The 12525-nt window shown below is 70.4% G+C and overlaps 10 non-coding genes across 10 annotated transcripts; 2 read left to right on the forward strand and 8 right to left on the reverse strand.

The window, feature by feature from the left end:
• Positions 1 to 878: 878 nt before the first annotated feature.
• TRNAS-CGA (transfer RNA serine (anticodon CGA)) lies at positions 879 to 960 on the reverse strand. Its single transcript has one exon. It is a non-coding gene; the product is annotated as a tRNA-Ser (tRNA).
• A 1394-nt stretch (positions 961 to 2354) lies between these two features.
• TRNAS-UGA (transfer RNA serine (anticodon UGA)) lies at positions 2355 to 2436 on the reverse strand. Its single transcript has one exon. It is a non-coding gene; the product is annotated as a tRNA-Ser (tRNA).
• A 1389-nt stretch (positions 2437 to 3825) lies between these two features.
• Positions 3826 to 3907, reverse strand: TRNAS-CGA (transfer RNA serine (anticodon CGA)). The gene has a single exon. It is a non-coding gene; the product is annotated as a tRNA-Ser (tRNA).
• Positions 3908 to 5301: 1394 nt separating this feature from the next.
• On the reverse strand, positions 5302 to 5383 carry TRNAS-UGA (transfer RNA serine (anticodon UGA)). Its single transcript has one exon. It is a non-coding gene; the product is annotated as a tRNA-Ser (tRNA).
• Positions 5384 to 6751: 1368 nt separating this feature from the next.
• On the reverse strand, positions 6752 to 6833 carry TRNAS-CGA (transfer RNA serine (anticodon CGA)). Its single transcript has one exon. It is a non-coding gene; the product is annotated as a tRNA-Ser (tRNA).
• A 535-nt stretch (positions 6834 to 7368) lies between these two features.
• On the forward strand, positions 7369 to 7440 carry TRNAD-GUC (transfer RNA aspartic acid (anticodon GUC)). Its single transcript has one exon. It is a non-coding gene; the product is annotated as a tRNA-Asp (tRNA).
• Positions 7441 to 8217: 777 nt separating this feature from the next.
• TRNAS-AGA (transfer RNA serine (anticodon AGA)) lies at positions 8218 to 8299 on the reverse strand. Its single transcript has one exon. It is a non-coding gene; the product is annotated as a tRNA-Ser (tRNA).
• A 550-nt stretch (positions 8300 to 8849) lies between these two features.
• On the forward strand, positions 8850 to 8921 carry TRNAD-GUC (transfer RNA aspartic acid (anticodon GUC)). The gene has a single exon. It is a non-coding gene; the product is annotated as a tRNA-Asp (tRNA).
• A 777-nt stretch (positions 8922 to 9698) lies between these two features.
• On the reverse strand, positions 9699 to 9780 carry TRNAS-UGA (transfer RNA serine (anticodon UGA)). Its single transcript has one exon. It is a non-coding gene; the product is annotated as a tRNA-Ser (tRNA).
• A 1399-nt stretch (positions 9781 to 11179) lies between these two features.
• TRNAS-CGA (transfer RNA serine (anticodon CGA)) lies at positions 11180 to 11261 on the reverse strand. The gene has a single exon. It is a non-coding gene; the product is annotated as a tRNA-Ser (tRNA).
• Between the last annotated feature and the right edge of the window lie 1264 nt (positions 11262 to 12525).

A 12525-nucleotide genomic window follows, 5' to 3' on the forward strand; every position in this document is an offset into this window, starting at 1 on the left:
GCGGCGGGTGTTTTCTGTCCTGTGGCCTTTCCCCGTTAGTATAGCGGTGCGTATCCCCGCCTGTCACGCGGGAGACCGGGGTTCAACTCCCCGACGGGGAGGCTCCCTTTTGCACAGCCCCCAGCTGGCTAGGGAGCCCCCTCCACGACCAAGCCTCCCGCCCGAGGCAGCGGCCTGGTTGCCGTGGCCCTGCGGAAGGTGCTGGCGGCTGCAAGGCGCCTGGAGCTGCTCCCGCGGGACCTCAGCTGGCCTCAAGGCCCAGGGCAGCCAGCATTGGCCCTTGCCGGCCCGCCGCCTGGGCCTCCGGGGCTGCTGACACAGGCCGCAGCACGCGGTGCCAAGGGGCAGGGGCCAGCTGGAGTGCCCCTGGGCCTGGGGCTCCAGGCAGGCGGGCCCCAGGAGGCAGGAAGCGCACAAGAGCCAGTGCAGTGGGGGACAATTGGCACACACTCCCTTCCTGGGCCTTGGCTTTGGCTAGTGCCGCAACCCAGGGACCGTCTCCAAATTCCCCGCCTCTCTCGCTGCTTCCCTCTCGTCCCTCGGCGAAGCCTGCACGTGGCAGCGCGGTACTTGCGCAGGGGCCGAGGCAGGCGAGGGGCCCGCGGTGCGGCGCTCCCCTGCTGGGCGCGGCCTGCCGGCTTCATCTTTCCCAAGGCCAAAAGCCCAAGCAGCGCGCGGCCTGGGGCTTGCCCGCGCACCCAGGGAGCGAGCCTTGGCGCTCTGCTTGGGCCGGCACACTCCCTGACGCCTGCTGCGGGTGTCAAAGCAGGTCAGCCCCGGGAAGGTGGAGAAGGTGCAGGGCGCCGTCCCGCGCTCCTGCCTTGCCCAGGCTCCAGCTGCAAAAGGAGCCGGCTGCCACACAAGCACGAAGCCCAGCACGTAGCTGACAGGATTCGAACCTGTGCAGGGAGACCCCAATGGATTTCGAGACCATCGCCTTAACCTCTCGGCCACAGCTACCACCAGCAAAAGAGGCAGGCAGCCCGGCCTCCGCCCCACGCCTCTGCAATGGCACCCCGTTGCCAGGTCCTCCAGCCCTGGCTGCACAGCCTGGGCCCCAGGCCCTGGCCCTCAAAAGCCCAGAGGCAAGGCAGCCCCGGGCGGAAGCAGGGCCAGCCAGCCCCTCCACTCGAGGCCAGCCCCAGCACACGTGGCACCAAGCCCCTGTGGGGGCCCTGGACAAAGCCTGGGTCAGGCCACCTGCCTTCGGCTCACGCCCTGCAAGGCCAGCTGTTCCCCAGCGTCCTTGCCATCCTGGCCAGGGAGGCAGCCTTGCTGGAAGGCTGCCTCTGGCCGCGCCAGCCACAAGAGCCCAGCACCCTCAGGCCGCTTGCCCGGGCACCTGCCCATCTGCTGCCCTCCCCAGCCCAGCCCAGCCCAGCCCAGCCCAGCCCAGCCCAGCCCAAAGCAAGGGCTGCACAGCCTGCCCTGCCCAGGTCGGCAGCCCCGCCAAAGCAAGGCCAGCCCGGGGCTGGCGGGGCGGGTGGTTTCTGTCTTGCGGCCTTTCCCCGTTAGTATAGCGGTGCGTATCCCCGCCTGTCACGCGGGAGACCGGGGTTCAACTCCCCGACGGGGAGGCTCCCTTTTGCACAGCCCCCAGCTGGCTAGGGAGCCCCCTCCACGACCAAGCCTCCCGCCCGAGGCAGCGGCCTGGTTGCCGTGGCCCTGCGGAAGGTGCTGGCGGCTGCAAGGCGCCTGGAGCTGCTCCCGCGGGACCTCAGCTGGCCTCAAGGCCCAGGGCAGCCAGCATTGGCCCTTGCCGGCCCGCCGCCTGGGCCTCCGGGGCTGCTGACACAGGCCGCAGCACGTGGTGCCAAGGGGCAGGGGCCAGCTGGAGTGCCCCTGGGCCTGGGGCTCCAGGCAGGCGGGCCCCAGGAGGCAGGAAGCGCACAAGAGCCAGTGCAGTGGGGGACAATTGGCACACACTCCCTTCCTGGGCCTTGGCTTTGGCTAGTGCCGCAACCCAGGGACCGTCTCCAAATTCCCCGCCTCTCTCGCTGCTTCCCTCTCGTCCCTCGGCGAAGCCTGCATGTGGCAGCGCGGCACTTGCGCAGGGGCCGAGGCAGGCGAGGGGCCCGCGGTGCGGCGCTCCCCTGCTGGGCGCGGCCTGCCGGCTTCATCTTTCCCAAGGCCAAAAGCCCAAGCAGCGCGCGGCCTGGGGCTTGCCCGCGCACCCAGGGAGCGAGCCTTGGCGCTCTGCTTGGGCCGGCACACTCCCTGACGCCTGCTGCGGGTGTCAAAGCAGGTCAGCCCCGGGAAGGTGGAGAAGGTGCAGGGCGCCGTCCCGCGCTCCTGCCTTGCCCAGGCTCCAGCTGCAAAAGGATCCAGCTGCCACACAAGCACGAAGCCCAGCACGTAGCTGACAGGATTCGAACCTGTGCAGGGAGACCCCAATGGATTTCAAGCCCATCGCCTTAACCTCTCGGCCACAGCTACCACCAGCAAAAGAGGCAGGCAGCCCGGCCTCCGCCCCACGCCTCTGCAATGGCACCCCGTTGCCAGGTCCTCCAGCCCTGGCTGCACAGCCTGGGCCCCAGGCCCTGGCCCTCAAAAGCCCAGAGGCAAGGCAGCCCCGGGCGGAAGCAGGGCCAGCCAGCCCCTCCACTCGAGGCCAGCCCCAGCACACGTGGCACCAAGCCCCTGTGGGGGCCCTGGACAAAGCCTGGGCCAGGCCACCTGCCTTCGGCTCACGCCCTGCAAGGCCAGCTGTTCCCCAGCGTCCTTGCCATCCTGGCCAGGGAGGCAGCCTTGCTGGGAGGCTGCCTCTGGCCACGCCAGCCACAAGAGCCCAGCACCCTCAGGCCGCTTGCCCGGGCACCTGCCCATCTGCTGCCCTCCCCAGCCCAGCCCAGCCCAGCCCAGCCCAGCCCAGCCCAAAGCAAGGGCTGCACAGCCTGCCCTGCCCAGGCCGACAGCCCCGCCAAAGCAAGGCCAGCCCGGGGCTGGCGCGGCGGGTGTTTTCTGTCCTGTGGCCTTTCCCCGTTAGTATAGCGGTGCGTATCCCCGCCTGTCACGCGGGAGACCGGGGTTCAACTCCCCGACGGGGAGGCTCCCTTTTGCACAGCCCCCAGCTGGCTAGGGAGCCCCCTCCACGACCAAGCCTCCCGCCCGAGGCAGCGGCCTGGTTGCCGTGGCCCTGCGGAAGGTGCTGGCGGCTGCAAGGCGCCTGGAGCTGCTCCCGCGGGACCTCAGCTGGCCTCAAGGCCCAGGGCAGCCAGCATTGGCCCTTGCCGGCCCGCCGCCTGGGCCTCCGGGGCTGCTGACACAGGCCGCAGCACGCGGTGCCAAGGGGCAGGGGCCAGCTGGAGTGCCCCTGGGCCTGGGGCTCCAGGCAGGCGGGCCCCAGGAGGCAGGAAGCGCACAAGAGCCAGTGCAGTGGGGGACAATTGGCACACACTCCCTTCCTGGGCCTTGGCTTTGGCTAGTGCCGCAACCCAGGGACCGTCTCCAAATTCCCCGCCTCTCTCGCTGCTTCCCTCTCGTCCCTCGGCGAAGCCTGCACGTGGCAGCGCGGTACTTGCGCAGGGGCCGAGGCAGGCGAGGGGCCCGCGGTGCGGCGCTCCCCTGCTGGGCGCGGCCTGCCGGCTTCATCTTTCCCAAGGCCAAAAGCCCAAGCAGCGCGCGGCCTGGGGCTTGCCCGCGCACCCAGGGAGCGAGCCTTGGCGCTCTGCTTGGGCCGGCACACTCCCTGACGCCTGCTGCGGGTGTCAAAGCAGGTCAGCCCCGGGAAGGTGGAGAAGGTGCAGGGCGCCGTCCCGCGCTCCTGCCTTGCCCAGGCTCCAGCTGCAAAAGGAGCCGGCTGCCACACAAGCACGAAGCCCAGCACGTAGCTGACAGGATTCGAACCTGTGCAGGGAGACCCCAATGGATTTCGAGACCATCGCCTTAACCTCTCGGCCACAGCTACCACCAGCAAAAGAGGCAGGCAGCCCGGCCTCCGCCCCACGCCTCTGCAATGGCACCCCGTTGCCAGGTCCTCCAGCCCTGGCTGCACAGCCTGGGCCCCAGGCCCTGGCCCTCAAAAGCCCAGAGGCAAGGCAGCCCCGGGCGGAAGCAGGGCCAGCCAGCCCCTCCACTCGAGGCCAGCCCCAGCACACGTGGCACCAAGCCCCTGTGGGGGCCCTGGACAAAGCCTGGGTCAGGCCACCTGCCTTCGGCTCACGCCCTGCAAGGCCAGCTGTTCCCCAGCGTCCTTGCCATCCTGGCCAGGGAGGCAGCCTTGCTGGAAGGCTGCCTCTGGCCGCGCCAGCCACAAGAGCCCAGCACCCTCAGGCCGCTTGCCCGGGCACCTGCCCATCTGCTGCCCTCCCCAGCCCAGCCCAGCCCAGCCCAGCCCAGCCCAGCCCAGCCCAAAGCAAGGGCTGCACAGCCTGCCCTGCCCAGGTCGGCAGCCCCGCCAAAGCAAGGCCAGCCCGGGGCTGGCGGGGCGGGTGGTTTCTGTCTTGCGGCCTTTCCCCGTTAGTATAGCGGTGCGTATCCCCGCCTGTCACGCGGGAGACCGGGGTTCAACTCCCCGACGGGGAGGCTCCCTTTTGCACAGCCCCCAGCTGGCTAGGGAGCCCCCTCCACGACCAAGCCTCCCGCCCGAGGCAGCGGCCTGGTTGCCGTGGCCCTGCGGAAGGTGCTGGCGGCTGCAAGGCGCCTGGAGCTGCTCCCGCGGGACCTCAGCTGGCCTCAAGGCCCAGGGCAGCCAGCATTGGCCCTTGCCGGCCCGCCGCCTGGGCCTCCGGGGCTGCTGACACAGGCCGCAGCACGCGGTGCCAAGGGGCAGGGGCCAGCTGGAGTGCCCCTGGGCCTGGGGCTCCAGGCAGGCGGGCCCCAGGAGGCAGGAAGCGCACAAGAGCCAGTGCAGTGGGGGACAATTGGCACACACTCCCTTCCTGGGCCTTGGCTTTGGCTAGTGCCGCAACCCAGGGACCGTCTCCAAATTCCCCGCCTCTCTCGCTGCTTCCCTCTCGTCCCTCGGCGAAGCCTGCACGTGGCAGCGCAGCACTTGCGCAGGGGCCGAGGCAGGCGAGGGGCCCGCGGTGCGGCGCTCCCCTGCTGGGCGCGGCCTGCCGGCTTCATCTTTCCCAAGGCCAAAAGCCCAAGCAGCGCGCGGCCTGGGGCTTGCCCGCGCACCCAGGGAGCGAGCCTTGGCGCTCTGCTTGGGCCGGCACACTCCCTGACGCCTGCTGCGGGTGTCAAAGCAGGTCAGCCCCGGGAAGGTGGAGAAGGTGCAGGGCGCCGTCCCGCGCTCCTGCCTTGCCCAGGCTCCAGCTGCAAAAGGAGCCGGCTGCCACACAAGCACGAAGCCCAGCACGTAGCTGACAGGATTCGAACCTGTGCAGGGAGACCCCAATGGATTTCAAGCCCATCGCCTTAACCTCTCGGCCACAGCTACCACCAGCAAAAGAGGCAGGCAGCCCGGCCTCCGCCCCACGCCTCTGCAATGGCACCCCGTTGCCAGGTCCTCCAGCCCTGGCTGCACAGCCTGGGCCCCAGGCCCTGGCCCTCAAAAGCCCAGAGGCAAGGCAGCCCCGGGCGGAAGCAGGGCCAGCCAGCCCCTCCACTCGAGGCCAGCCCCAGCACACGTGGCACCAAGCCCCTGTGGGGGCCCTGGACAAAGCCTGGGCCAGGCCACCTGCCTTCGGCTCACGCCCTGCAAGGCCAGCTGTTCCCCAGCGTCCTTGCCATCCTGGCCAGGGAGGCAGCCTTGCTGGGAGGCTGCCTCTGGCCACGCCAGCCACAAGAGCCCAGCACCCTCAGGCCGCTTGCCCGGGCACCTGCCCATCTGCTGCCCTCCCCAGCCCAGCCCAGCCCAAAGCAAGGGCTGCACAGCCTGCCCTGCCCAGGCCGGCAGCCCCGCCAAAGCAAGGCCAGCCCGGGGCTGGCGCGGCGGGTGTTTTCTGTCCTGTGGCCTTTCCCCGTTAGTATAGCGGTGCGTATCCCCGCCTGTCACGCGGGAGACCGGGGTTCAACTCCCCGACGGGGAGGCTCCCTTTTGCACAGCCCCCAGCTGGCTAGGGAGCCCCCTCCACGACCAAGCCTCCCGCCCGAGGCAGCGGCCTGGTTGCCGTGGCCCTGCGGAAGGTGCTGGCGGCTGCAAGGCGCCTGGAGCTGCTCCCGCGGGACCTCAGCTGGCCTCAAGGCCCAGGGCAGCCAGCATTTGCCCTTGCCGGCCCGCCGCCTGGGCCTCCGGGGCTGCTGACACAGGCCGCAGCACGCGGTGCCAAGGGGCAGGGGCCAGCTGGAGTGCCCCTGGGCCTGGGGCTCCAGGCAGGCGGGCCCCAGGAGGCAGGAAGCGCACAAGAGCCAGTGCAGTGGGGGACAATTGGCACACACTCCCTTCCTGGGCCTTGGCTTTGGCTAGTGCCGCAACCCAGGGACCGTCTCCAAATTCCCCGCCTCTCTCGCTGCTTCCCTCTCGTCCCTCGGCGAAGCCTGCACGTGGCAGCGCGGCACTTGCGCAGGGGCCGAGGCAGGCGAGGGGCCCGCGGTGCGGCGCTCCCCTGCTGGGCGCGGCCTGCCGGCTTCATCTTTCCCAAGGCCAAAAGCCCAAGCAGCGCGCGGCCTGGGGCTTGCCCGCGCACCCAGGGAGCGAGCCTTGGCGCTCTGCTTGGGCCGGCACACTCCCTGACGCCTGCTGCGGGTGTCAAAGCAGGTCAGCCCCGGGAAGTGGAGAAGGTGCAGGGCGCCGTCCCGCGCTCCTGCCTTGCCCAGGCTCCAGCTGCAAAAGGAGCCGGCTGCCACACAAGCACGAAGCCCAGCACGTAGCTGACAGGATTCGAACCTGTGCAGGGAGACCCCAATGGATTTCGAGACCATCGCCTTAACCTCTCGGCCACAGCTACCACCAGCAAAAGAGGCAGGCAGCCCGGCCTCCGCCCCACGCCTCTGCAATGGCACCCCGTTGCCAGGTCCTCCAGCCCTGGCTGCACAGCCTGGGCCCCAGGCCCTGGCCCTCAAAAGCCCAGAGGCAAGGCAGCCCCGGGCGGAAGCAGGGCCAGCCAGCCCCTCCACTCGAGGCCAGCCCCAGCACACGTGGCACCAAGCCCCTGTGGGGGCCCTGGACAAAGCCTGGGTCAGGCCACCTGCCTTCGGCTCACGCCCTGCAAGGCCAGCTGTTCCCCAGCGTCCTTGCCATCCTGGCCAGGGAGGCAGCCTTGCTGGAAGGCTGCCTCTGGCCGCGCCAGCCACAAGAGCCCAGCACCCTCAGGCCGCTTGCCCGGGCACCTGCCCATCTGCTGCCCTCCCCAGCCCAGCCCAGCCCAGCCCAGCCCAGCCCAAAGCAAGGGCTGCACAGCCTGCCCTGCCCAGGTCGGCAGCCCCGCCAAAGCAAGGCCAGCCCGGGGCTGGCGGGGCGGGTGGTTTCTGTCCTGCGGCCTTTCCCCGTTAGTATAGCGGTGAGTATCCCCGCCTGTCACGCGGGAGACCGGGGTTCAACTCCCCGACGGGGAGGCTCCCTTTTGCACAGCCCCCAGCTGGCTAGGGAGCCCCCTCCACGACCAAGCCTCCCGCCCGAGGCAGCGGCCTGGTTGCCGTGGCCCTGCGGAAGGTGCTGGCGGCTGCAAGGCGCCTGGAGCTGCTCCCGCGGGACCTCAGCTGGCCTCAAGGCCCAGGGCAGCCAGCATTGGCCCTTGCCGGCCCGCCGCCTGGGCCTCCGGGGCTGCTGACACAGGCCGCAGCACGTGGTGCCAAGGGGCAGGGGCCAGCTGGAGTGCCCCTGGGCCTGGGGCTCCAGGCAGGCGGGCCCCAGGAGGCAGGAAGCGCACAAGAGCCAGTGCAGTGGGGGACAATTGGCACACACTCCCTTCCTGGGCCTTGGCTTTGGCTAGTGCCGCAACCCAGGGACCGTCTCCAAATTCCCCGCCTCTCTCGCTGCTTCCCTCTCGTCCCTCGGCGAAGCCTGCACGTGGCAGCGCGGCACTTGCGCAGGGGCCGAGGCAGGCGAGGGGCCCGCGGTGCGGCGCTCCCCTGCTGGGCGCGGCCTGCCGGCTTCATCTTTCCCAAGGCCAAAAGCCCAAGCAGCGCGCGGCCTGGGGCTTGCCCGCGCACCCAGGGAGCGAGCCTTGGCGCTCTGCTTGGGCCGGCACACTCCCTGACGCCTGCTGCGGGTGTCAAAGCAGGTCAGCCCCGGGAAGGTGGAGAAGGTGCAGGGCGCCGTCCCGCGCTCCTGCCTTGCCCAGGCTCCAGCTGCAAAAGGAGCCGGCTGCCACACAAGCACGAAGCCCAGCACGTAGCTGACAGGATTCGAACCTGTGCAGGGAGACCCCAATGGATTTCTAGCCCATCGCCTTAACCTCTCGGCCACAGCTACCACCAGCAAAAGAGGCAGGCAGCCCGGCCTCCGCGCCACGCCTCTGCAATGGCACCCCGTTGCCAGGTCCTCCAGCCCTGGCTGCACAGCCTGGGCCCCAGGCCCTGGCCCTCAAAAGCCCAGAGGCAAGGCAGCCCCGGGCGGAAGCAGGGCCAGCCAGCCCCTCCACTCGAGGCCAGCCCCAGCACACATGGCACCAAGCCCCTGTGGGGGCCCTGGACAAAGCCTGGGTCAGGCCACCTGCCTTCGGCTCACGCCCTGCAAGGCCAGCTGTTCCCCAGCGTCCTTGCCATCCTGGCCAGGGAGGCAGCCTTGCTGGAAGGCTGCCTCTGGCCGCGCCAGCCACAAGAGCCCAGCACCCTCAGGCCGCTTGCCCGGGCACCTGCCCATCTGCTGCCCTCCCCAGCCCAGCCCAGCCCAGCCCAGCCCAGCCCAGCCCAGCCCAGCCCAAAGCAAGGGCTGCACAGCCTGCCCTGCCCAGGTCGGCAGCCCCGCCAAAGCAAGGCCAGCCCGGGGCTGGCGGGGCGGGTGGTTTCTGTCCTGCGGCCTTTCCCCGTTAGTATAGCGGTGAGTATCCCCGCCTGTCACGCGGGAGACCGGGGTTCAACTCCCCGACGGGGAGGCTCCCTTTTGCACAGCCCCCAGCTGGCTAGGGAGCCCCCTCCACGACCAAGCCTCCCGCCCGAGGCAGCGGCCTGGTTGCCGTGGCCCTGCGGAAGGTGCTGGCGGCTGCAAGGCGCCTGGAGCTGCTCCCGCGGGACCTCAGCTGGCCTCAAGGCCCAGGGCAGCCAGCATTGGCCCTTGCCGGCCCGCCGCCTGGGCCTCCGGGGCTGCTGACACAGGCCGCAGCACGTGGTGCCAAGGGGCAGGGGCCAGCTGGAGTGCCCCTGGGCCTGGGGCTCCAGGCAGGCGGGCCCCAGGAGGCAGGAAGCGCACAAGAGCCAGTGCAGTGGGGGACAATTGGCACACACTCCCTTCCTGGGCCTTGGCTTTGGCTAGTGCCGCAACCCAGGGACCGTCTCCAAATTCCCCGCCTCTCTCGCTGCTTCCCTCTCGTCCCTCGGCGAAGCCTGCATGTGGCAGCGCGGCACTTGCGCAGGGGCCGAGGCAGGCGAGGGGCCCGCGGTGCGGCGCTCCCCTGCTGGGCGCGGCCTGCCGGCTTCATCTTTCCCAAGGCCAAAAGCCCAAGCAGCGCGCGGCCTGGGGCTTGCCCGCGCACCCAGGGAGCGAGCCTTGGCGCTCTGCTTGGGCCGGCACACTCCCTGACGCCTGCTGCGGGTGTCAAAGCAGGTCAGCCCCGGGAAGGTGGAGAAGGTGCAGGGCGCCGTCCCGCGCTCCTGCCTTGCCCAGGCTCCAGCTGCAAAAGGAGCCAGCTGCCACACAAGCACGAAGCCCAGCACGTAGCTGACAGGATTCGAACCTGTGCAGGGAGACCCCAATGGATTTCAAGCCCATCGCCTTAACCTCTCGGCCACAGCTACCACCAGCAAAAGAGGCAGGCAGCCCGGCCTCCGCCCCACGCCTCTGCAATGGCACCCCGTTGCCAGGTCCTCCAGCCCTGGCTGCACAGCCTGGGCCCCAGGCCCTGGCCCTCAAAAGCCCAGAGGCAAGGCAGCCCCGGGCGGAAGCAGGGCCAGCCAGCCCCTCCACTCGAGGCCAGCCCCAGCACACGTGGCACCAAGCCCCTGTGGGGGCCCTGGACAAAGCCTGGGCCAGGCCACCTGCCTTCGGCTCACGCCCTGCAAGGCCAGCTGTTCCCCAGCGTCCTTGCCATCCTGGCCAGGGAGGCAGCCTTGCTGGGAGGCTGCCTCTGGCCACGCCAGCCACAAGAGCCCAGCACCCTCAGGCCGCTTGCCCGGGCACCTGCCCATCTGCTGCCCTCCCCAGCCCAGCCCAGCCCAGCCCAGCCCAGCCCAGCCCAGCCCAGCCCAAAGCAAGGGCTGCACAGCCTGCCCTGCCCAGGCCGACAGCCCCGCCAAAGCAAGGCCAGCCCGGGGCTGGCGCGGCGGGTGTTTTCTGTCCTGTGGCCTTTCCCCGTTAGTATAGCGGTGCGTATCCCCGCCTGTCACGCGGGAGACCGGGGTTCAACTCCCCGACGGGGAGGCTCCCTTTTGCACAGCCCCCAGCTGGCTAGGGAGCCCCCTCCACGACCAAGCCTCCCGCCCGAGGCAGCGGCCTGGTTGCCGTGGCCCTGCGGAAGGTGCTGGCGGCTGCAAGGCGCCTGGAGCTGCTCCCGCGGGACCTCAGCTGGCCTCAAGGCCCAGGGCAGCCAGCATTGGCCCTTGCCGGCCCGCCGCCTGGGCCTCCGGGGCTGCTGACACAGGCCGCAGCACGCGGTGCCAAGGGGCAGGGGCCAGCTGGAGTGCCCCTGGGCCTGGGGCTCCAGGCAGGCGGGCCCCAGGAGGCAGGAAGCGCACAAGAGCCAGTGCAGTGGGGGACAATTGGCACACACTCCCTTCCTGGGCCTTGGCTTTGGCTAGTGCCGCAACCCAGGGACCGTCTCCAAATTCCCCGCCTCTCTCGCTGCTTCCCTCTCGTCCCTCGGCGAAGCCTGCACGTGGCAGCGCGGTACTTGCGCAGGGGCCGAGGCAGGCGAGGGGCCCGCGGTGCGGCGCTCCCCTGCTGGGCGCGGCCTGCCGGCTTCATCTTTCCCAAGGCCAAAAGCCCAAGCAGCGCGCGGCCTGGGGCTTGCCCGCGCACCCAGGGAGCGAGCCTTGGCGCTCTGCTTGGGCCGGCACACTCCCTGACGCCTGCTGCGGGTGTCAAAGCAGGTCAGCCCCGGGAAGGTGGAGAAGGTGCAGGGCGCCGTCCCGCGCTCCTGCCTTGCCCAGGCTCCAGCTGCAAAAGGAGCCGGCTGCCACACAAGCACGAAGCCCAGCACGTAGCTGACAGGATTCGAACCTGTGCAGGGAGACCCCAATGGATTTCGAGACCATCGCCTTAACCTCTCGGCCACAGCTACCACCAGCAAAAGAGGCAGGCAGCCCGGCCTCCGCCCCACGCCTCTGCAATGGCACCCCGTTGCCAGGTCCTCCAGCCCTGGCTGCACAGCCTGGGCCCCAGGCCCTGGCCCTCAAAAGCCCAGAGGCAAGGCAGCCCCGGGCGGAAGCAGGGCCAGCCAGCCCCTCCACTCGAGGCCAGCCCCAGCACACGTGGCACCAAGCCCCTGTGGGGGCCCTGGACAAAGCCTGGGTCAGGCCACCTGCCTTCGGCTCACGCCCTGCAAGGCCAGCTGTTCCCCAGCGTCCTTGCCATCCTGGCCAGGGAGGCAGCCTTGCTGGAAGGCTGCCTCTGGCCGCGCCAGCCACAAGAGCCCAGCACCCTCAGGCCGCTTGCCCGGGCACCTGCCCATCTGCTGCCCTCCCCAGCCCAGCCCAGCCCAGCCCAGCCCAGCCCAAAGCAAGGGCTGCACAGCCTGCCCTGCCCAGGTCGGCAGCCCCGCCAAAGCAAGGCCAGCCCGGGGCTGGCGGGGCGGGTGGTTTCTGTCTTGCGGCCTTTCCCCGTTAGTATAGCGGTGCGTATCCCCGCCTGTCACGCGGGAGACCGGGGTTCAACTCCCCGACGGGGAGGCTCCCTTTTGCACAGCCCCCAGCTGGCTAGGGAGCCCCCTCCACGACCAAGCCTCCCGCCCGAGGCAGCGGCCTGGTTGCCGTGGCCCTGCGGAAGGTGCTGGCGGCTGCAAGGCGCCTGGAGCTGCTCCCGCGGGACCTCAGCTGGCCTCAAGGCCCAGGGCAGCCAGCATTGGCCCTTGCCGGCCCGCCGCCTGGGCCTCCGGGGCTGCTGACACAGGCCGCAGCACGCGGTGCCAAGGGGCAGGGGCCAGCTGGAGTGCCCCTGGGCCTGGGGCTCCAGGCAGGCGGGCCCCAGGAGGCAGGAAGCGCACAAGAGCCAGTGCAGTGGGGGACAATTGGCACACACTCCCTTCCTGGGCCTTGGCTTTGGCTAGTGCCGCAACCCAGGGACCGTCTCCAAATTCCCCGCCTCTCTCGCTGCTTCCCTCTCGTCCCTCGGCGAAGCCTGCACGTGGCAGCGCAGCACTTGCGCAGGGGCCGAGGCAGGCGAGGGGCCCGCGGTGCGGCGCTCCCCTGCTGGGCGCGGCCTGCCGGCTTCATCTTTCCCAAGGCCAAAAGCCCAAGCAGCGCGCGGCCTGGGGCTTGCCCGCGCACCCAGGGAGCGAGCCTTGGCGCTCTGCTTGGGCCGGCACACTCCCTGACGCCTGCTGCGGG

The sequence above is a fragment of the Alligator mississippiensis genome, chromosome 15 (assembly GCF_030867095.1).
Source record: "Alligator mississippiensis isolate rAllMis1 chromosome 15, rAllMis1, whole genome shotgun sequence".
NCBI classification, from domain to species: Eukaryota; Metazoa; Chordata; order Crocodylia; family Alligatoridae; genus Alligator; species Alligator mississippiensis.